General features: G+C 42.5%; 1 long non-coding RNA gene across 1 annotated transcript; it reads left to right on the top strand.

Moving 5' to 3' along the window:
- The first annotated feature begins 2,573 nt into the window (after positions 1–2,573).
- LOC120997845 lies at positions 2,574–21,135 on the top strand. Its single transcript, XR_005778236.1, has 3 exons — positions 2,574–2,725; positions 4,104–4,109; positions 21,124–21,135. It is a non-coding gene; the product is annotated as an uncharacterized LOC120997845 (long non-coding RNA).
- The last annotated feature ends 2,778 nt before the right edge of the window (positions 21,136–23,913 follow it).

The following is a 23,913-nucleotide window of genomic DNA, read 5'->3' as shown; positions in this document are numbered from 1 at the left end:
TGAGTGGAAATAACTTGTCACATTATAATCAAGCTATTATTAGGTTAGGATATCAAAGTGGGAACATAAGTTATATACATCACTTCTGTTCAGAGAAAACCTCATGATATCAGGATGGGCATGTCTAATCCTAGACATCAATATAGAATGCTAAATACATCCCCCCCCCCCCCCCAACCAACTACACATCACATGACTTCAAGATGGGCAAATCCATTCAAGGATATAACTTAGAAGAGATAACTGTATCCTTCCGCCCCCAACCTGGACTATTTTCACACATAACTTTGGTAAGACTATTAAGACAAATAACAGGGATCTAGGATCTTAAATGGAAAGGATTTGAAACAAGTCTTTCCTGTGGGAATCCATCACTTAGCTTGGCAAAGAATGTTCTATCAATATATACACTGCTCAAAAAAATAAAGGGAACACTTAAACAACGAAATGTAACTCCAAGTCAATCACACTTCTGTGAAATCAAACTGTCCACTCAGGAAGCAACACTGAGTGACAATCAATTTCACATGCTGTTGTGCAAATGGGATAGACAACAGGTGGAAATTATAGGCAATTAGCAAGACACCCCCAATAAAGGAGTGGTTCTGCAGGTGGTGAGCACAGAACACTTCTCAGTTCCTATGCTTCCTGGCTGATGTTTTGGTCACTTTTGAATGCTGGTGGTGCTTTCACTCTAGTGGTAGCATGAGACGGAGTCTACAACCCACACAAGTGGCTCAGGTAGTGCAGCTTATCCAGGATGGCACATCAATGCGAGCTGTGGCAAGAAGGTTTGCTGTGTCTGTCAGCGTAGTGTCCAGAGCATGGAGGCGCTACCAGGAGACAGGCCAGTACATCAGGAGACGTGGAGGAGGCCGTAGGAGGGCAACAACCCAGCAGCAGGACTGCTACCTCCGCCTTTGTGCAAGGAGGAACAGGAGGAGCACTGCCAGAGCCCTGAAAAATGACCTCCAGCAGGCCACAAATGTGCATGTGTCTGCTCAAACAGTCAGAAACAGACTCCATGAGGGTGATATGAGGGCCTGACGTCCACAGGTGGGGGTTGTGCTTACAGCCCAACACCGTGCAGGACGTTTGGCATTTGCCAGAGAACACCAAGATTGAAAATTCGCCACTGGTGCCCTGTGCTCTTCACAGATGAAAGCAGGTTCACAATGAGCACATGTGACAGACATGACACAGTCTGGAGACGCCGTGGAGAACGTTCTGCTGCCTGCAACATCCTCCAGCATGACCGGTTTGGCATTGGGTCAGTAATGGTGTGGGGTGGCATTTCTTTGGAGGGCCGCACAGCCCTCCATGTGCTCGCCAGAGGTAGCCTGACTGCCATTAGGTACCGAGATGAGATCCTCAGACCCCTTGTGAGACCATATGCTGGTGCGGTTGGCCCTGGGTTCCTCCTAATGCAAGACAATGCTAGACCTCATGTGGCTGGAGTGTGTCAGCAGTTCCTGCAAGACGAAGGCATTGATGCTATGGACTGGCCCGCCCATTCCCCAGACCTGAATCCAATTGAGCACATCTGGGACATCATGTCTTGCTCTATCCACCAACTTCACGTTGCACCACAGACTGTCCAGGAGTTGGCAGATGCTTTAGTTCAGGTCTGGGAGGAGATCCCTCAGGAGACCGTCCGCCACCTCATCAGGAGCATGCACAGGCGTTGTAGGGAGGTCATACAGGCACATGGAGGCTACACACACTACTGAGCCTCATTTTGACTTGTTTTAAGGACATTACATAAAAGTTGGATCAGCCTGTAGTGTGTTTTTCCACTTTAATTTTGAGTGTGACTCCAAATCCAGACCTCCAAGGGTTAAAAAATTTGATTTCCATTTTTTTTTTTTTGTGATTTTGTTGTCAGCACATTCAACTATGTAAAGAACAAAGTATTTCAGAAGAATATTTAATTAATTCAGATCTAGGATGTGTTATTTTTGTGTTCCCTTTATTTTTTTGAGCAGTGTATATATATATATATATATATATATATATATATTTAAATATTTAATGCTTTGCTAGATTATGAGTCTAGATTCTTCTGCAGGTAGAATGAAGCCTCACAATATCCTAAGACTACATCTCAATATGGAGATAATCAATTAATTTAATTATTTATTTATTCGCCAATCTAGATGGTATAATTTCACCCACACTGTCAAATTAGTCTTAATAAAATGAAATATCATTTTCTGTGTCTCTTACCAAGTCCTAGTAGGAATCTCACTTCTGCTCCTAGGAAAGCTGGGTGGTCCATCATAGCGCATCTCATTATGGCTTTCATCTAGATAGACCCCTCTACTTCTCTTCTCCACTCTTCTCTTTCTCCTTCCTTCTTTCCCTCTGTGTATGGTTTATGATCACAAACTTATCAGTTAGACACACCTTCCTAGTTTGGAACTTTCCAATCATTGTCGGATGGGCGTGACCATTGATAAAATGTGACATCATAACCTTACCCAGAATGCATTTTTGCTACTGTTGTAATGTCACCTACTGATACCTAGGTGGCACTGCTGTATGAGCTATTTGCTTCATAGTATAAAGGGTTAACTTATATAAGTCTGAATATACATTTTGACCTTAGAAGCTTTAATTCAAAGCCATAGGGATTAATTCTGACACTTGTAGCAATTAGAGACAGACCTCTAGGCGTCTCACTTAATGTTTCTCACATTGTTGATTTATGGATCATAAATAACTTGTTTTCTCACAGAGATATCAGTACCTCCTCTGTCATACAAAAGATGTGATTAATTGTTACAAAACACACATCTTCACAGACACTCTTCTAATGAGAAATATATACAATATACTGGATACATGTTGTCTTCGTAACATATAACAATATAATATAAACAAATATATATATGTCCTACTGATTGTCTTATGCTAAGGACTAACTAAGGCTCAATAAATGAATACATACATATTATATATTTTGCTTCATTAATAAATATCTAATTGTATAGGTAATTATCACCAGCTGCATAGAGCTCATGTCACGACTGTGACTGATCCAGACAGGTCTGGGAGGAGAAGGTCGCAGCGACTTGCTACTCGCGATAGCTTGTGAGTTTGCTCCGTGGTTCAGGGTATGTCATCTGGGTTTTGCCTTGTGAACCTTTTTGTCCTGACTGGGAGTTTGTAGGCATCCTTCTCAGGTGAGCCCTGTCTGCCACTCCCAGCTACTATATTAGTTTCACTTTCACTTGCCAGATATAGTCCTTACTTCCAGTTCTATTCTGACCTTTGAAGGAGATCGTTTGATGGTGTTGCTGTGGAGCTCTTGTCCGGCGTGGACGGTCGTGATTGGGATCGCCTTCTCTGCTCGTGACTGGATAAGTCTATCTCTGATATAGTTTGTTTGTTGCTGTCTTCCCCTGCTGTTCTCCTAGATATGAGTGATGGTGACTAGTGCTCCCATTGGCCTTTCCCCACTCTAGGCTTTAGGGTGACTGAGGGTTTAGGCATCCTGCTCGCCGCACGGGTTCACACCCCGTCTAGGGTATCAGGGCAGACAGGTGCCAGCTTAGGGTTAGTCAGGGGTGGCCATACGATTCCTATCCGTAGATAAGGGTTCCCCTTCCCCTCCGTCTGGTGCGACATGACTGCTGCTGGGGTAGCGGTCGTGACAGTATATCTGGACTTTAAAAAAAAAAAAAAAAAAAATGACCTTTTTTTTTTTTTGCTGTTTTGCTTTGTATTTTTCTGTTCCACTATGGATCCAGTTACGGTTTTGGCGAAACAATTACAGGGATTATCCCTTGAAGTGGCAGGATTAAAAGCAACAGTGCTGCAGCAGCAGCAGCCATCCTTGGGTTCCACCGTTGCTACGGGAAACCAAGGTACACCTGAGCCAAAAGTGGCTTTACCTGATAGGTTCTCAGGAGGGAGAGACCAATTTGTAACCTTCAGAGAAGCTTGCAAATTGTTCTTCAGGTTACGCCCTAGATCCTCTGGCGGTGAGGAACAACGGGTGGGTATTGTAATTTCTCTCCTGCAAGGAGATCCGCAGGCTCGGGCTTTCTCCCTACCATCAGACTCTCTGGCCTTACGATCAGTGGAGGAGTTTTTTGAAGCCCTGGGTCTCGTATATGATGACCCGGACAGGGTCTCACTGGCTGAGTCTAAGCTACGTGGACTTCGGCAGGAGAACCGGTCTGCTGAACTATATTGTTCCGAGTAGGTGGGCTACTGATACGTTATGGAACGACTCGGCCCTTAGGAGTCAGTTCTGCCAGGGGTTGTCTGAAAAATTAAAAGACGCGCTGGCGGTATACGAGGTCCCTGGGTCTCTGGAGGCTGCTATGTCTCTGTCCATAAGAATCGACAGACGACTCAGGGAGAGACTATTAAATTTTACGGAGGCCTCTATAGGGCAGGGATCGGTTTGTTATGATCCAGTCGAACCAATGCAAATAGGGGGCGCCACTAGACGGGTGAATCCTCCTAAGTTCCGCTGTAGGTCAGAGGTTTGTTTTTGTTGTGGGGGGAGGGGTCATTTTGTAAAGGTTTGTCCCTCAGAACCCAAGAGACCACAAACAAAGGAGCCGCCGGGAAATCTAGAGTCCCCAGATTGTGCGGAGGATAACAGTCTGGGCGTATTCGTTTCCTCCATACGCATGTCTCAGTTTTTGTTGTCCGCTACCGTTGAGGCGGGCAATAAGACTGAGATCTGTTCCGTCTTTTTGGACAGTGGGGCGGGGGTCAACTTGGTGGATTCACGGTTTGCTCAGGCTCTGGGTTTTACTCCAGAACCGATACGCAGAACTATTCCTGTTTTTGCCATCGACTCCTCCCCTCTTACTCAGAAAGAGTTAACTCAGATCATAATATCCATCTGCAGGTAGGGGACCTCCATAAAGAGTATATCTCGTGTTATGTCCTGGACGGTCTTCCGGCTCCTATGGTATTGGGGCTTCCCTGGCTGGTGACTCACAATCCAGTGGTGGATTGGCAGGCCGGGGAGATTGTGGAGTGGAGTGAACATTGTAAGGACAACTGCTTGAGTAGTAGGTGCTCTACACTCTCTGTAACATCTTTACCTGCCTTTCTGTCAGATTTTATGGATGTGTTCTCTGAGAAGGGTTGTCAGGGGTTACCACCTCATCGTCCATATGATTGCCCGATTAATCTACTACCTGGGGCCAAACTACCTAAAACCCGGTTATACAATCTTTCCGGCCCGGAGAGGAAGGCTATGAAAGATTATATTTCAGAGAGTTTGGCTAAGGGACACATCAGACCCTCTTCTTCACCTGTGGCTGCAGGGTTCTTTTTCGTTAAAAAGAAAGATGGGGGCCTACGTCCTTGCCTGGATTTCCGGGAATTAAACCGGATAACTAGCCGAGATCCCTATCCTCTTCCTCTCATTCCCGACCTCTTTAATCAGGTTGCTGGTGCTAAATGGTTCTCCAAAATGGATCTCAGAGGAGCCTATAACCTGGTTCGCATCAAAGAGGGGGATGGGTGGAAGACGGCTTTTAATACTCCGGAAGGGCATTATGAAAATCTGGTCATGCCATTTGGTCTTACTAATGCGCCTGCGGTATTCCAACATTTTGTCAACGATATTTTTAGTCACCTTATCGGGAGATTTGTTGTGATATATCTTGATGACATCCTGGTCTATTCCCCGGATCTGGATACACATAAGATCCATGTGAGACAAGTGCTGCAGATATTAAGGGCCAACAAATTGTTTGCTAAGTAAGAAAAATGTGTGTTCGCCGTAAAAGAACTGCCATTTCTGGGGTATGTGTTGTCAGATTCAGGTTTCCGCATGGATCCAGAGAAAGTCCGGGCGATTATAGACTGGGATCTGCCTGAGAACCTGAAGGCATTGCAACGCGTCCTGGGGTTTGCCAATTTTTATTGAAAGTTTATAAAAAAATATTCCTTGGTGGTCAAACCACTGACGGACATGACCCGAAAGGGATCCGATTTTTCCAAATGGTCACATGCAGCCAAAACTGCCTTTGCATCTCTGAAGGAGAGATTCACCTCGGCCCCTATTCTCGTACAGCCAGATGTCTCGCTTCCTTTTATTGTAGAGGTTGACGCATCAGAGGTGGGGGTGGGAGCGGTACTATCTCAGGGCCCGTCCCCTGGTGAATGGCGTCCGTGTGCTTTCTTTTCGAAGAAATTGTCTACTGCAGAAGGAACTATGATATTGGCAACAGGGAACTTTTGGCTATTAAGTTGGCTTTTGAGGAGTGGCGTCATTTTTTGGAGGGGGCGGTTCATCCCGTCACGGTGATTACTGATCACAAAAACTTATTATATCTGGAGTCTGCTAAACGTCTCACCCCTAGACAGGCTCGGTGGTCGTTATTTTTTACTAGGTTTAATTTTGTAATAACCTATCGCCCGGGGGCAAAAAATACTAAGGCGGATGCATTGTCTCGAAGTTTTCCTGGAGGGGGTGATGTTGAGGTACCAGAGCCCATTTTGCAAAAGGGGGTGATGGTCTCTGCATTACACTCAGGTTTGGAGGGGAGGGTGTTGGAAGCTCAGGGGGACGCCCCGGCCTCCTGCCCCTCGGGTAAACTGTTTGTGCCAGAAAATTTACGACTGGAGATACTAAAAGAACACCATAACTCCACACTGGCAGGACACCCAGGTAGTAGGGCAACCTCTGAGTTAGTGTCTCGTCGGTTCTGGTGGCCTAAATGACGCCAGGAGGTGTTGAATTTTGTGTCTGCATGTGCTACCTGTGCTTGTTCTAAGGTAGATCATACTCGTCCGGCAGGGCGTCTTTTACCTCTGGCCATCCCCAACAGGCCTTGGACGCACCTGTCAATGGATTTCATTACGGATCTACCAGTATCAGTGGGGAAGACTGTTATCCTTGTAGTTGTTGACAGATTCAGTAAAATGGTGCACTTTATTGCTCTTGCCGCATTGCCTAATGCTAACACACTGGCTCAGGTTTTTATTGACCACATCGTGAAGCTTCACGGGGTCCCTTCCGATATTGTTTCGGATCGTGGTACCCAAATCGTTTCTAAATTTTGGAAAGCTTTTTGTTCTCGTTTAGGGGTTCATCTGTCGTTTTCTTCATCTTTCCATCCACAGTCCAACGGTCAGACTGAACCTACCAATCAAAACATAGAGACATATTTGAGATGCTTTGTTTCCGAAAATCAGGAGGAATGGTCATCTTATTTACCGTTAGCCGAGTTTGCCATTAATAATCGTCGTCAAGAATCCACCGATAAGTCACCATTTTTTGGTGCGTATGGTTTCCATCCTCAGTTTTGTACGTTTAGTGAGGGGGGGGCGTCTGGGATTCCCGAGGAGGAACGATTTGCGTCTTCACTTTCTTCAGTGTGGCAGAGTGTGCAAGAATGTTTGAAGAGGTCCGAGATTTATTGGTCCTTATAGGGTAATTAAGATCATTAACCCGGTGGCTTTTCGTCTGGAGCTACCTCAGACTCTAAGGATCCATAATGTCTTCCACAGATCTCTGCTTAAGAGATATGTAGAACCTCCTGAACCATTGCCACTACCGCCTCCACCGGTGGTTGTTGATGGCAGTCTTGAGTTTCAGGTAGAAAAAATTGTTGATTCACGATATGTTCGCCGCTCTCTTCAGTACCTGGTGCACTGGAAAGGTTATGGTTCCGAAGAGAGAATGTGGGTTCCAGCATCAGAGATAAAAGCGGACAGACTTATTCGGGCTTTTCATAGCTCCCATCCGGAGAGGCCTGGTCTTGAGGGTCCAGGGGCCCCTCGTAGAAAGGGGGGTACTGTCACGACTGTGACTGATCCAGACAGGTCTGGGAGGAGAAGGTCGCAGCGACTTGCTACTCGCGATAGCTTGTGAGTTTGCTCCGTGGTTCAGGGTATGTCATCTGGGTTTTGCCTTGTGAACCTTTTTGTCCTGACTGGGAGTTTGTAGGCATCCTTCTCAGGTGAGCCCTGTCTGCCACTCCTAGCTACTATATTAGTTTCACTTTCACTTGCAGTCATTGCCAGATATAGTCCTTACTTCCAGTTCTATTCTGACCTTTGAAGGAGATCGTTTGATGGTGTTGCTGTGGAGCTCTTGTCCGGCTTGGACGGTCGTGATTGGGATCGCCTTCTCTGCTCGTGACTGGATAAGTCTATCTCTGATATAGTTTGTTTGTTGCTGTCTTCCCCTGCTGTTCTCCTAGACATGAGTGATGGTGACTAGTGCTCCCATTGGCCTTTCCCCAATCTAGGCTTTAGGGTGACTGAGGGTTTAGGCATCCTGCTCGCCGCACGGGTTCACACCCCGTCTAGGGTATCAGGGCAGACAGGTGCCAGCTTAGGGTTAGTCAGGGGTGGCCATACGATTCCTATCCGTACATAAGGGTTCCCCTTCCCCTCCGTCTGGTGCGACACGACTGCTGCTGGGGTAGCGGTCGTGACAGCTCATCTTTATCTCCCGTCATAAATTTAAAAGTAAACAAGGAGGCTTCTTCTCAGACTGGTACATTCATGAAAAGAATAACACAGAAGAGTATAAACCTTTGTGTGACCTTAATTTGGCCTACTCAAGACATACAAAATTGTAACTATAGTCGAGCATGGCTCTTAAAGGAAATGAAAATCCATCTTGACTAGAATGAATTGGATATCCCTGCATTTACCTATGAAAAGGCACAACAGCTGTCACCAGTGGCTAATACAAAATTACACTGAATTAATGTCACTGATATTTATGATGTGCAAACGTTTTACAGGAGATGTAGCGCTGGTAATGTCGCTGTCACCAGTAGCCAAACAATTGCGCTAAATGTCACAGATATTTAGGCTGTGCAAATGTTAAATAAAAAATGTCGCCGAGGTTGTGTCACTATTAGAAGCGGCACTAACAATTGCAACCAATTTAGCGCAGGTTGCTCTAATAATATATATTGCATACACAAACAAAGGATAAACTGAGACTAGACGGGTATAGTAGCAAAATATACATATGCTTTATTAGACAATACATAAAAAAGTTTATTATATGTGATGTGTCACATCAGATAAAAAGGTGGACTACACCTGCGGGGATATAACATAGTTACATGTACACTGAGTGGGTACGTTACTATAGGGTACTCTCCATCACATAGGATCACTAAATGTGAATGCAAATCTGTGTGCATTCTGTGACTGTTGTAGTCTAATATATATTGCAGCCAGATACAACTATAATCCTTAAAAGGACTTTTGGGTCTCTAACAAGTTTTTTTACTAAAATATTACTATTTCACTCCCTACACTATCTGTCCCTTCTTCAGCACAGCTCTCCTTGACTAAGACTGAGCCGAACACGTGTCATCGGGTGCTATATAGCACCCGATGACGCGTGTCGGCCAGCCAATCACTGTAATGCCAGTAGCCAACATGACTACAGTACTTCCAGTACTTCCCCGCACGTTTATTTTGCTGCATAGTAGCCAACAAACGTGCGGGGAGGAGACTTGAGCATTGCTCGAGTAAAATTAGTGTTTGGCAGAGCATGCTCGCCCAACACTAGTAGCTTCATGATCAGAATACATATATAGTGGTAGTAGCTGCTATCTGCAGTCCTATGTAATGGCACAGATAATAATATGATAATACAGAAATGACTGAAGTACTATAATTTTTGACAGAAACTGAAGTTTAAACTAGCTCCTAGATGGAATAGGTTTCAGTTTTTGGCTCACGGACAGCCAGAAAATTCACTGAACCAGCAGTCTTTTACCGAGACTGATGTATGAAACACCAATCTTAGTATATCTGCTGCATTGGGTCTTTAACATAACCCTGCCTCAGGGTGGTTTCATGCTACATAAAAAAAAAATATATGGCTAGATGTTACTTGCTGGCCTATAGAAAATTATACAATGCTCTACATATTCATTTATTTTTGTGGCATGTTAAGAAAGTTCCAAGAATTTTCTGCTCCCTTTGCATTATTTCAAATCGCAGCATGTGACATGCTTTTCAAATGTTTTCCCATTGATTTTCATATAGGAAAAAAAGTCCAAAAAAGTTGTATGACTTAAAAAAAACTCTCCCCAAAAAAATGCTTGTAAAAATGCCAGGCTTTCACAGCATTTTTCACCACCAGAAAACTCCAATAAAAAGACAGTTATTTCATATACTTTTCACTGTGCTTTTTTGTCTTTACCACCTCTGTTGGATAAAATTTGATGACTATGGGATGAAAATGACTCCTTGATAGACATGTTGCATGTACATGTTCCCCATTTCTGAAAACCCTGAAAATATCACTTAAAGGGCATAGTTATGGGGGGCGGAGCCTGACCGCTGAGCGTGATGGAGGTCTAAGACAGAGCTCCTGCCGCCAAGACCTGTGTTTCTCAGCTATAAGACACCCAGAAGCAGTCCGAAATGGTCAAGATTGGGAGAGACAAACCCAGGGAACAGCTGGCTACCCCTAAACACAAGAAGGGGCAAACAGAAATGGAGCGCTTCATGAGAAAGAAGCTGGCGCTTTCACCAGCGCGCCTGAACAAAATGGCGACGCAGCCCCTGATACATGATTCAGAGGAAGAGGACGGAGAGGAGTTTATCGGAGCTGTGGGGGGTCGCAACGAGTCAGAACTCGAGCAAACAGCCGACAATGAATCTCTACTAACGAGATCTCTCTTGAAAAACTCACTCGCTCAGGCAATGGCGCCGCTACTCCAAGAGGTGAGGGACATGAGAGAAGATGTAAAATCCCTTGGCCACAGAGTGGAATCCCTCGAGAGTAACCAGACCCTACTCACTGACCGAGCGTCCGCTGTCTCCGATCTCCTGGAGGTCCAAAATCATGCTCTAAATAATGCTATGTTGCAAGTGGAGGACCAGGACAATCGGAGCAGACGAAAAAATATTAGGCTGAAAGGCCTACCAGAATCAGTCGGCGCAACTGAACTACAAGAAGCCGCAGAGAAGTTGTTTAAAGACTTACTTGGTGAAGACAAAGCCCAAAGCGTCACCATTGAAAGGATCCATAGATCCCTCCGTCCAGTCCCGAAAAGAGACGAGCCGCCACGTGATATTATTTGCGGCCTACTCAGCTTCAGGAGCACCGCGGCTCTGCTTCAAGCTGCAAGAGAAAGAAAGGAGCTACGTCTTGAAGGTTCAAAAATCGCTATATACCAGGACATTGCTCCGTCTACGTTATACAAAAGAAGAGTCATGAAGCCGCTGACAGACCATCTAAAGGATCAGAAAATTCTTTACCGTTGGCTCTTTCCGTTCGGCCTTTCATTCAGCATAGAGGGGAGACGCTGCACCATCCGAACCCCAGCGGATCTACCAGAAGCTTGGAATCTACTACAGATTGATCCCATTCCGATGGACTCATGGATGCCCATAGATAATTCCATCAAGAAATTACCTCCGCTCCCAAGGGTTGAAATGTGGTCCACGCCTGTAAGAAGCAAGCAACCCAGATTGAATAGAAGATGAACTCATTCTCCAACATCTGAGGGGTTAACTTTCTTCAATCAACACCAGAAGTCGCATCTTACTTCTATAATGTGAAGCCTTATACCTTTATTCTTAATATATCTATCTCCCTACAACATGTTTGAGCTATATTACCGTAATGTAGCCCTCTCACTCTTGTAGCCATACTTTACCCTTCCTCTCTTCTCCTACTCATTCTTTTGGCCTCTTTTCCCTCATATAATTGTCCAAATCTCATTAATCTCTCAAATCTCTGTTGTCTCACACATCAGCCCATCATGAGGTTGATCACATGATCATATAATGCCATTAGGACCTCTTTTTTCTTTCTTTTTCTTTCTATACATTTTGCTATATATTTTCTACATTTTCTTTTATATATTTTTTGAATTTGTATAGTGTCTTTTATAATGAGGTTACTATGACAACTTTGCCTAGCATAAATCTTAGCTCTAATACAGTCTTATGCTGTTTTCACCAGTACCAAATTCACAGGTGTCTTGACTTAACTGCTTATAGTTAAACATGTAAAATTCGGCATATATTATGTCACTGTTGTGTCTGATAGCTGAGTACTTCCTTGGTGGTCACGCACAACGATGATATAAAAAGATGGATATAGTCCAAATTATCAGACTTATTCCACTTTCTTTCCCCATTTTTTCTTCCCTACTCACCTCTTCTTAGTCCCCCTTCCCTCCCCCCCATCTACTCCCCCCCCCATCTACCCCTACCCTTCTTTTCTTCCCACCCTCATCCTCCCGAATGGAATATGGACTATGTCCAATTAATCAGAAACATAACAACTTGCAACAACTACAATAGAAAATATAACCAACATGCCTACTTTGTAGTAAACACAGGTCTACGGTCGCCAGATCGGGGTTCGGATACGACCCTCTGTCCCTACATACCCTCTCTGTATGGAGAATAGCGACCAATACAATAGCCGCTCTCAATTATACAGAGTAAAAAAGTTTCTTACACAGAATAATACTAGAACAAACAATATAAGACATATTTCTGTTACAATATTAGTAGTTATTGACTTATTGCCTGTTCATTTTGTTTACACTTTGTCGCAGGTTGCTCCAGGGATATACAATTCTGAAGAAGCCACATCCTCCCACTTTCCACCGTCATGGCATCCATAACCACTACCTCCTTCAACATCAGAGGTTTCAACTCACCTCAAAAGAGGTCTCAGGTAATCTCTCTTTTGAGGAAAGACAAATCCGATATTTGCTTTCTTCAAGAGACTCACCTAAAAAATGACAAAATTCCGAACATACCACACTTTCATTACAACAAATGGTTCCATTCCACATACAAGAAAGCTGCGAGAGGAGTTAGTATAGCAATAGCCAAACACATACCATTCGAACATATCCTAACATTAACTGACACGGAAGGGAGATATATCTTTGTGAAGGGTAAGATTGGTCATACCCTTGTGTCACTAGCAAGTATCTATGCCCCAAACAATGACCAATCCCAATGGCTTAAACACACACTAGATAAATTCCAAGATTTTGAAGAGGGTCTAAGATTAATAGGAGGAGAAGTAAATATATCTCTTAACCCTTTTCTTGATACCTCCAAGGGCTTTTCTGCTCTTTCACAGAAGACCTTAGCTAAAACCCATCAACTACTATCCAGATATCAGTTAATAGATACTTGGAGAACCCTTAATCCTACAACCAAGGACTTTTCGTATTACTCACAAGTTCACCATTCTTTCCAGAGAATAGACTATATATTTATTTCCAAAAATCACTTAGAAACCCTTAAAAAAACAAGTATTGGGTCAATAACGGTCTCGGATCATGCCCCCGTGTCGGCGTCCGTGACCCTTTCCTCTCTCTCTGTGAGGGAATGGTCTTGGAGGCTTAATGAGACATTACTCGACTCTGACCAATCCGTAGCTGATCTTACACAAAAACTGATCTTATACTTCCAAGACAATAATCCAGCAGATACCTCCCAGACCATAGTATGGGAAGCACACAAAGCCTTCATCAGAGGGGAGTTTGTGGCGTTGGGCACCAGGGTCAAAAAAGAAAGGCAAAAAACCTTGAACTCTATACTCGCTCAAATTTCTGCACTGGAAGTAATTCAAAAACAATCCCAAGCGAGAGTTATGCAGTATGACCTTGCTGGCCTTCGCCGCAAGCTGAAGGAACACCTCAATATTAGATGCGCCAAAGCCTACCAATATACACAATTTAAGCACTATGCACACGGAGATAGAGGTAGTAAACTAACAACCCACTTAATTAAAAAAAGGAAGGACGCACAATTTATCAAATCCATTAAAACTCACAAAGGCACTATAACTAATGAAACTAATGAAATAGCAACTGAATTCAGTAGCTTCTACAGCCAATTATATAATATTACCCTAGACACCTCAATAGAAGTGAACAAACAATCAATTGATGAGTTTCTGAATAAACTTAACCTTCCCACTATAACCAATGAGGACTGCGCGGCCCTTACAACACCAATAAGAAGCGAGGAAATCTTAGATCCCTTCCTAACGGAAAAGCACCAGGACCAGATGGGCTACTACAAAAAATTCCTCCCAACGCTACTCCCTCATATTTCAACATGGTGCCAATCAATGTTGACAGGTGCTCACCCCCCGAAGCAAACTTTAGAGGCTACTATAACAGTAATAGCAAAAGAGGGCAAGAATAAAATGGAATGCAGTAGCTACAGGCCAATCTCACTCCTTAACCTAGATGTTAAGATTTGGGCGAAGATCTTAGCAAACAGACTGAATAAAATAGTCCCAAAAATAATCCACTCTGATCAGGCTGGATTTGTAGGAGGTAGGGAAGGCAACTTCCACTCTTGCAGGATCCTCCATGCGATCAAACTAGCAAATGATAAAAAACGCCCTCTTATCCTTCTCAGCACAGATGCTGAGAAGGCGTTTGACCGAGTAAGTTGGCTATACACTGCGTGCAGAATTATTAGGCAAATGAGTATTTTGACCACATCATCCTCTTTATGCATGTTGTCTTACTCCAAGCTGTATAGGCTCGAAAGCCTACTACCAATTAAGCATATTAGGTGATGTGCATCTCTGTAATGAGAATGGGTGTGGTCTAATGACATCAACACCCTATATTAGGTGTGCATAATTATTAGGCAACTTCCTTTCCTTTGGCAAAATGGGTCAAAAGAAGGACTTGACAGGCTCAGAAAAGTAAAAAATAGTGAGATATCTTGCAGAGGGATGCAGCACTCTTAAAATTGCAAAGCTTCTGAAGCGTGATCATCGAACAATCAAGCGTTTCATTCAAAATAGTCAACAGGGTCGCAAGAAGCGTGTGGAAAAACCAAGGCGCAAAATAACTGCCCATGAACTGAGAAAGGTCAAGCGTGCAGCTGCCAAGATGCCACTTGCCACCAGTTTGGCCATATTTCAGAGCTGCAACATCACTGGAGTGCCCAAAAGCACAAGGTGTGCAATACTCAGAGACATGGCCAAGGTAAGAAAGGCTGAAAGACGACCACCACTGAACAAGACACACAAGCTGAAACGTCAAGACTGGGCCAAGAAATATCTCAAGACTGATTTTTCTAAGGTTTTATGGACTGATGAAATGAGAGTGAGTCTTGATGGGCCAGATGGATGGGCCCGTGGCTGGATTGGTAAAGGGCAGAGAGCTCCAGTCCGACTCAGACGCTAGCAAGGTGGAGGTGGAGTACTGGTTTGGGCTGGTATCATCAAAGATGAGCTTGTGGGGCCTTTTCGGGTTGAGGATGGAGTCAAGCTCAACTCCCAGTCCTACTGCCAGTTTCTGGAAGACACCTTCTTCAAGCAGTGGTACAGGAAGAAGTCTGCATCCTTCAAGAAAAACATGATTTTCATGCAGGACAATGCTCCATCACACGCGTCCAAGTACTCCACAGCGTGGCTGGCAAGAAAGGGTATAAAAGAAGAAAATCTAATGACATGGCCTCCTTGTTCACCTGATCTGAACCCCATTGGGAACCTGTGGTCCATCATCAAATGTGAGATTTACAAGGAGGGAAAACAGTACACCTCTCTGAACAGTGTCTGGGAGGCTGTGGTTGCTGCTGCACGCAATGTTGATGGTGAACAGATCAAAACATTGACAGAATCCATGGATGGCAGGCTTTTGAGTGTCCTTGCAAACAAAAGGTGGCTATATTGGTCACTGATTTGTTTTTGTTTTGTTTTTGAATGTCAGAAATGTATATTTGTGAATGTGTTGAGATGTTATATTGGTTTCACTGGTAAAAATAAATAATTGAAATGGGTATATATTTGTTTTTTGTTAAGTTGCCTAATAATTATGCACAGTAATAGTCACCTGCACACACAGATATCCCCCTAAAATAGCTAAAACTAAAAACAAACTAAAAACTACTTCCAAAAATATTCAGCTTTGATATTAATGAGTTTTTTGGGTTCATTGAGAACATGGTTGTTGTTCAATAATAAAATTAATCCTCAAAAATACAACTTGTCTAATAATTCTGCACTCCCTGTATATGCAAAGGTCCCTACACAGATTTGGCATACCCCAACCTTTCATTGCAGCGATTATGTCTCTCTACCATAGTCCCAGTGCTAGAGTGAGAGTCAACGTCACTTTATTCAAACCCTCTCACATAAATAACGGCACACGCCAAGGGTGCCCGTTGTCTCCCACTCTATTTAGCATTACTATGGAAACGCTACTACAAGCAATAGGAGAAGATCCAGAGATTAGAGGATTGAAAACTAGCCAAACTGAACATAAATGCGCCGCCTTCGCGGACGACCTGCTACTCTTGATCTCGAACCCCACCCAAGCGTTCCCTCCTTTAATGGCCTGTTTGAACAATTTGGAAAACTCTCGAACTTCAAAATTAATTACTCTAAATCAGAAGCTCTTAACATCACTGCCCCTGCTTCTCAAATCAACAAGCTACGCATCTCTTACCCCTTCACTTGGCAACAAGAAAAAATTTAATACCTAGGCATCTATCTTACAAATTCACCAAAGAAGTTATACCCCATAAACTTTACCCCTCTATTGAAAAAAGTCAGAGACCAATTGAACTCTTTGTCCCTTCCATATGTTTCATGGCTAGGCAGGAAAAACCTTCTACAAACCTACATTATGCCCCAATTCCTATACCTCCTTCAAATAGTTCCTATCCATTTACCAAATTCCTTCTTTAGAACCATCAGATCACTTTTTTCATCTTTCCTGTGGAAGGGTAAAAAATCGCGTATAGCATACAATAAACTAACAAGAAACCGCACTCATGGTGGTATGGGTCTTCCTGATGCCCAGACATACTACAAATCAATCCAACTGAAAAGATGGTTACAGTTATGCATTCCGCAATTCAAAACCTCAGGCACTGATATAGAACTAGACACACTAACCAACTGTCAACTTGCGGGTTTGTGGGGAGTTTGTAAACCTCATCCTCCCATAGGAGGTTTAACAAAAGGGTTATACTCAGTATTCAACACCTTGTCGAGTCACTCACATCTTATATCAGTACCCTCTGAACTAATGTCTTCCTCACTCAGCCCATTCCTGATATTCCCTAATATCACCAACCCCTCTGACTTCTGGAACACATTTAAAGATTTAAATGTTAGAGACCTATTAAAGCACACAAAAACAGTAACTGATCTCGAAGCATTCTTTTTGCAAAGTATGAAACAAGCTACCTTCCTAGATATAAAAATTTTCAAAGATGTCTGCCTCAGACTCCAGGATAAATATGTAACTCTAGACGAATCTACCTGGTTCGAGCAACTGATTCTTAAGCGTACATCACTCAAACATATAACCTCTGATATCTATAAAAATCTGATAGGTTCATTGAAAATAAATAAACCGGATTACATTATCCAGTGGGAAGATGAGTTAGGAATATCTTTTAGCCCAGCAGATATAGACCTCATACATCTAAGATCACATGGCTTCTCTAGATGCGTAAAAATCCAAGAACATTCATACAAAACGATGGTCAGATGGTACAATGACCCCAATAAACTTCATAGAATAGGTTTATCAAACTCGGATATCTGTTGGCGTTGTTTTCAAGGTAAAGGCACGCTTGGCCACATATTTTGGTCTTGCCCGTCAATTACCAGCTACTGGACTCAAATTGAGAAAATGATCAACAAGATATGCAATTCCTCCCTCCAGCTTTCTGCAACATCAGTTCTCTTGTGGTTGCCCTCTAAAGGTTGGTCCCCTAAATCATATGATCTGCCCACATGGCTAGTCCAGGCTGCTAGATCACTAATACCGCTATTATGGCTTAGCCCAGATCCTCCCTCCATTTCCCAGTGGAAAGCTAAAGTGGACCAATTATACCTCATGGAAGAACTCAGCATCTGGGCTAATAGGTCCCACTCCAAGTTTCTAAAACTATGGCACCCCTGGAAAACAGGTAGAGATAAGTAGAATTCCCTATTCACGCCATAGGCTTTCTCCAAGCTAGTGTACCTCACTTCACATGATAGAATAACTTACTAACTCATTTACACTTTTAACTACATATCCATATATAATGAACACCTGAGTCAACAAGAAAGCTCCACTGGCTAGCTTCGCTTAATTTCATTGCTTTTTCGAACAATTTTGAGATGATGTTGAGGGGATTTAGGATATTTATATCTGACCCTTATGATATAGTGGCTGCCATGACGGTGAAATTCCCTACTCCCTACTCTAATGATGTGGCTTATCTTCAATTGTATTCAATTCTCATCCCGCCTGAATGAGACAAAAGACATAAAAAGGACTTGCGAACTAAGTATTGTTCGGAGGATGTTCTTAACCTCCACTTGTTTGTTTAAATATCTGTGACCTAAAACGCTTTACCAAAGACAGCTTGATTAAACCTTATCGTGTTTTTTCTCACTGTCTTAACTAAGCAACATGATAAAAACTAATGTAGAGAATATGTTTTTTAGTCTTCCTTTTGCTATGTAAAACGCAATCAGATGTACTTAGGAGAGCAAAAACATGCATTATGCTCTCTGGATATATGCTAATGTGCTCTGCAAATGCTGTAATACTGGCTCATATTTTTCACAGATGTGATGTAATGTGATGCATATGTTTATATTGAAAAACCAATAAACAGATATTTGTTAAAGGGCATAGTTACATAGTTAATACAGTTGAAAAAAGTCCATTAAGTTCAACCAAGGGATAAGTGGGGATGTAAAACCCAGGAGGAAGTGAGAAATTCTACACATTTTCATAATTAATATAATTTACTTTTGATAATTCATCCTTTTTAAAATATCCATTGTCCCTGTTGTGACCACGTCCTGAGGAAGTCTACTTCTCAGATTCACTGTTCTTACAGTAAAGAAGCTTTAGCGCTTCTAAAGACTGAACTTTTTCTTCTCCCATTGGAGTCAGCGCCCCCTTGTCTCTTGAGGGCATTTTATGTGGAACAGCTTCTGTCAGCAGAAGTGTAGACAGAAAATAAAGAAACCAGCTTCTGAAAAATGTGTCACTTTATTACAACGTTAAAATCTCCACAGGTCATGAGTAAGGACCATTAAGTTTTTTTAGGTCCGAAACGTGTAGAATCTGTAAATTGTTCCCTGTATGTGGAGATTTTACCATTGGAATAAAGTGACACATTTTTCAGAAGCTGGATTTCTTTATTTTCTGTCTACAATTCATGTCACCCGGGTCCGGGCTGTATCCGTACTTCTGAGTGGCCGAACGCAGGTGAGCGCTGCTTCAATTATATTTTTCCACTGTCAGCAGAAGTGTACCTATGAAACTGGCTGACCTGCTGCATGTGCCCATGGCAGCTGTAGGCATCTGTGTTGGTCCCATGTTCATACTTGACCGCATTCCTGAGAAAAAATAAAATTGTGATATATACAAATGAGCCTCTAGAAGCAACAGGGGCAATGCCATTAGAGGCTCTACTCTCTGTAACTGGGGTGCCCACTGCACTTTGATTGACTTTTGGAGGTCAGGGTCGGGTGTGATCAATGAAGGGTGCAGCAGTTGCATAAAGAGCAAGGCCTCTAGGAGTAACAGCAACACCTCTGTTGCTCCTTGAAGCTCATTTGCATTCATTAAAACATAATTTTTTTCAGCAATGCGGGCACATATGATCATGGGACCAACACAGATACCTTCAGCTGCCAAGTGCACATGTAACAGGTCAGCCAGTTCCATAGTAACATAGTAACATAGTACATAAGGCCGAAAAAAGACATTTGTCCATCCAGTTCGGCCTGTCATCCTGCAAGTTGATCCAAAGGAAGGCAAAAAAAACCCTGTGAGGTAGAAGCCAATTTTCCTCACTTTAGGGGAATGAAAAATTCCTTCCCGACTCCAATCAGGCAGACCCCTCTCTAGTAGGTATAGCCTGTAATATTATCACACTCCAGAAATACATCCAGGCCCCTCTTGAATTCCTTTATTGTACTCGCCATCACCACCTCCTCAGGCAGAGAGTTCCATAGTCTCACTGCTCTTACCGTAAAGAATCCTCTTCTATGTTTGTGTACAAACCTTCTTTCCTCCAGAAGCAGAGGATGTCCCCTCGTCACAGTCCTGGGGATAAATAGATGATGGGATAGATCTCTGTACTGACCCCTGATATATTTATACATAGTAATTAGATCTCCCCTCAGTCGTCTTTTTTCTAACGTGAATAACCCTAATTTTGATAATCTTTCAGGGTACTGTAGTTGCCCCATTCCAGTTATTACTTTAGTTGCCCTCCTCCAGACCCTCTCCAGCTCTGCTATGTTTGCCTTGTTCACTGGAGCCCAGAACTGTACACAGTACTCCATGTGTGGTCTGACTGTCCTCTTCAGTGTTAATTACTTTACACAGTTTAGTGTCATCTGCGAAAATTGATATTTTACTATGCAAGCCTTCTACAAGATCATTAATAAATATATTGAAGAGAATAGGGCCCAATACTGACCCCTGAGGTACTCCACTAGTGACAGTGACCCAATCTGAGTATGTACCGTTAATAACCACCCTCTGTTTTCTATCATTGAGCCAGTTACTTACCCACTTACAAACGTTTTTTCCCAGTCCGAGCATTCTCAATTTATATACTAACCTTTTATGTGGTACAGTGTCAAATGCTTTGGAGAAATCCAGATACACGACATCCATTGATTCGCCGCTGTCAAGTTTAGAACTTACCTCCTCATAGAAACTGATTAAATTAGTTTGACATGACCGATCCCTCACGAAGCCATGCTGATATGGCGTTATTTGCTTATTTCCGTTGAGATGCTCTAAGATAGCATCTCTCAGAAAACCTTCAAACAGTTTACCCACAACAGATGTTAAACTTACCGGCCTATAGTTTCCAGGCTCTGTTTTTGGACCCTTTTGGAATATTGGCACCACATTTGCCATGCGCCAATCCTGTGGGACATTCCCTGTCAGTATAGAATCTGCAACTATCAGAAATAAGGGTCTGGCTATGACATTACTTAATTCCCTTAGGATACGGGGGTGTATGCCATCCGGTCCAGGCGATTTGTCTATTTTAATCTTTTTAAGTCGCTGATGTACTTCTTCCTGGGTCAGACAGGACACTTTTAATGGGGAATTTATTTCAACATTCAGCATTTCATCTGACAGTGAATACATTGGAGAAAAAAATATTTAACAGCTTTGCTTTCTCCTCGTCGCTCTCTGCGACTTCCCCCTCATTACTCTTTAAAGGGCCGACACCTTCAGATTTATACTTTTTAACATTTATATAATTGAAGAACATTTTAGGGTTAGTTTTACTCTCTTTGGCAATTAATCTCTCGGTCTCTAGTTTGGCCGCTTTTATTTGTTTTTTACATGTTCTATTTTTGTCCTTATAGTTTTTCAGTGCTTCCGTGCTACCCTCCTGTTTTAGTGTTTTATATGCTTTCTTTTTGTCATTTATTGCTTTCTTTACAGTTCTGTTTATCCACATTGGTTTCTTTTTGTTCCTTAACCTTTTATTCCCATACGGTATGTACCTCTCACAATGAGCTTTTAGGATGCTTTTAAAGATATTCCATTTTGTGGCTGTATTTTTATTTGTGAGGACTTTATCCCATTTAGTTAGGCCTATGGCCTCTCTAAGTTGGCTAAATTTAGCTTTTTTGAAGTTTGGTATTTTAGTTCCTCCCTGTAGAAACGCTCTTTTGAATGATAATTGGAAGGTTATTACTTTATGGTCACTATTTCCCAGGTGTGCCCCAATCTGCACGTCTATTGTTCTGTCAGGTCTATTGGTTAATACTAAGTCCAGTATGGCCGTCCCTCTAGTCGGGTCCTGAACCAGTTGGGAGAGGTAATTGTCTTTGGTTATTGCCAAGAACCCGTTTCCTTTATGAGATATACAAGTTTCAGTTTCCCAGTCTATATCTGGGTAGTTGAAGTCGCCCATAATAACCACCTCATTATGATTTGCCGCCTCGTCTATCTCGTTTAGTAGTAGATTTTCTGTGGACTCTGGTATATTAGGTGGTTTATAGTAAACTCCTATTAGTAATTTATTGTTGTTTTTAGCTCCATGTATCTCTACCCACAGTGACTCCACATGTTCATGTCCCTCACTTATATCTTCATGGACTGTGGGCTTTAGACAGGACTTTACATAAAGGCAGACCCCTCCCCCTCTCCGGTTTTGACGATCCTTTCTAAACAGACTGTAACCTTGTACATTAACCGCCCAGTCATAGCTATCATCCAGCCATGTCTCAGTTATTCCCACTATGTCATAGTCCTCACTAATTTCAGTTCACCAGTTTTATTAGTCAGGCTTCTGGCATTAGTATACATACATTTGAGAGGTTCCATAGGTACAAATCTGCTGACAGATGCCCTTTAAGCCTGTACCTTTGAAGTGCTACTCCAACCACTTTGTTATTATTGATTATTGATTTCCTTTCACGGCAATCATCTTGCTTTGGAAGGGGTACGCTCAAGTTTTAAAATATTGAAAAATGTTATAGATTGTGAGAAGTTACTTAATAGGCTGGTTAGTCTTTGCCACTATTCCCACAAAATGATTTGCTATTGATTCTCTGTGATCAGTTATTACTGCCGTCTTCGCATTGTTGACTATGCTTTTATTCCCCTGCTCCTTATGTGTCGTTGTTCGCATTACCTGCAAGAATCACCGTTTTCCAGCTCAGCAGTGTGCAGAGCCATCCTTTTTGTTACCTGCATTTTATATTAAGCTCTAAAGTGTACTTTATCCCACTTTAGAACCACAATCTGAACTGTGTGTGCCTAGGAGTATCTTTTCACCAGTGATTGGTCTAAAGATCGCATATACAAACACTCATTATGATACCTGACCCATGTAAATATACCGATTTAACAAACACTCTTTTGTCATTCATTACATCATTTTGTGGCCATAAAAATCATTGTCCGCAGCACATCTCCTTTGTGAAACTGTCGAGGGGTGGGGGGGGGGAGAACAAACAATTGTTGATCCCACTATAAAGACTATCATGTCAATAGAACAAATGACCGTCAATTATCTTGCTATATAGTCAGTCAGTGCTTTCTATGGACATATTATTTGCCCTTGTAAACTGGTCCTAAGACCTGAATGTTTTTTTTGTTTGTTAGTTTTTTTAAGATTGTCCTCTAATTTAATGAAGATAAATAGTCAATGAGGAAAACTAAACAGGCATCAAATATTACAAAATTAAAACAAAACAACTGACAAGTATGAGAAAATAATAGATTTGATAACAGTTTAGACGTATGGTTGCTTTAACACTATATGCATTGCCATTAATAAAATGATACAAGCAACACAGTACATAATAACTGTATCGTAGAAACAGTAATGAAGCAAATATATTAATAGGATAATAAGCCAATCAGATTATTGAAAACAGTTATGGCAGGGCAGCTTCTGTATCAACAAGGTCTTAGTGGGTTGCACCTAAGGCTACTTTTGCACTCACGTTTTGGGTGGATCCGTCATCGATCTGCAAAAATTGATCCGTTACAATAATACAACCGCATGCATCCGTCCTGAACGGATCAGTTTCTATTGTCTGTAACATAGACAAGACGGATCCGTCATGAAAGTCATTGGGAGACGGATCAGTTTTCTATTGTCCCAGATTCTGTCAGAGAAAATTGATCCGTCCCCATTGACATTGTGTGCCAGGACGGATCCGTTTGGCTCAGTTTTGTCAAGCGGACAGCAAAACGCTGCAGACAGCGTTTTGGTGTCCACCTCCAGAGTGGGATGGAGACTGATTGGAGGCAAACTGATGCTTTCTGAGCGGATCCTTTTCCATTCAGAATGCATTATGGCAAAACTGATCCGTTTTGGACCGCTTGTGAGAGTCAATAATGGATCTCACAAACGGAAAGCCAAAATGAGAGTGTGAAAGTAACCTAATAAATAATATGAAAAGTTCAATGCACAGATCAGTTATGAGAAATAGAG

Source organism: Bufo bufo, chromosome 4 (genome assembly GCF_905171765.1).
Source record: "Bufo bufo chromosome 4, aBufBuf1.1, whole genome shotgun sequence".
In the NCBI taxonomy this organism is placed as follows: domain Eukaryota; kingdom Metazoa; phylum Chordata; class Amphibia; order Anura; family Bufonidae; genus Bufo; species Bufo bufo.
Note: the sequence above shows the minus strand (reverse complement) of the source record. Positions and strands in the feature narration are given on the sequence as shown.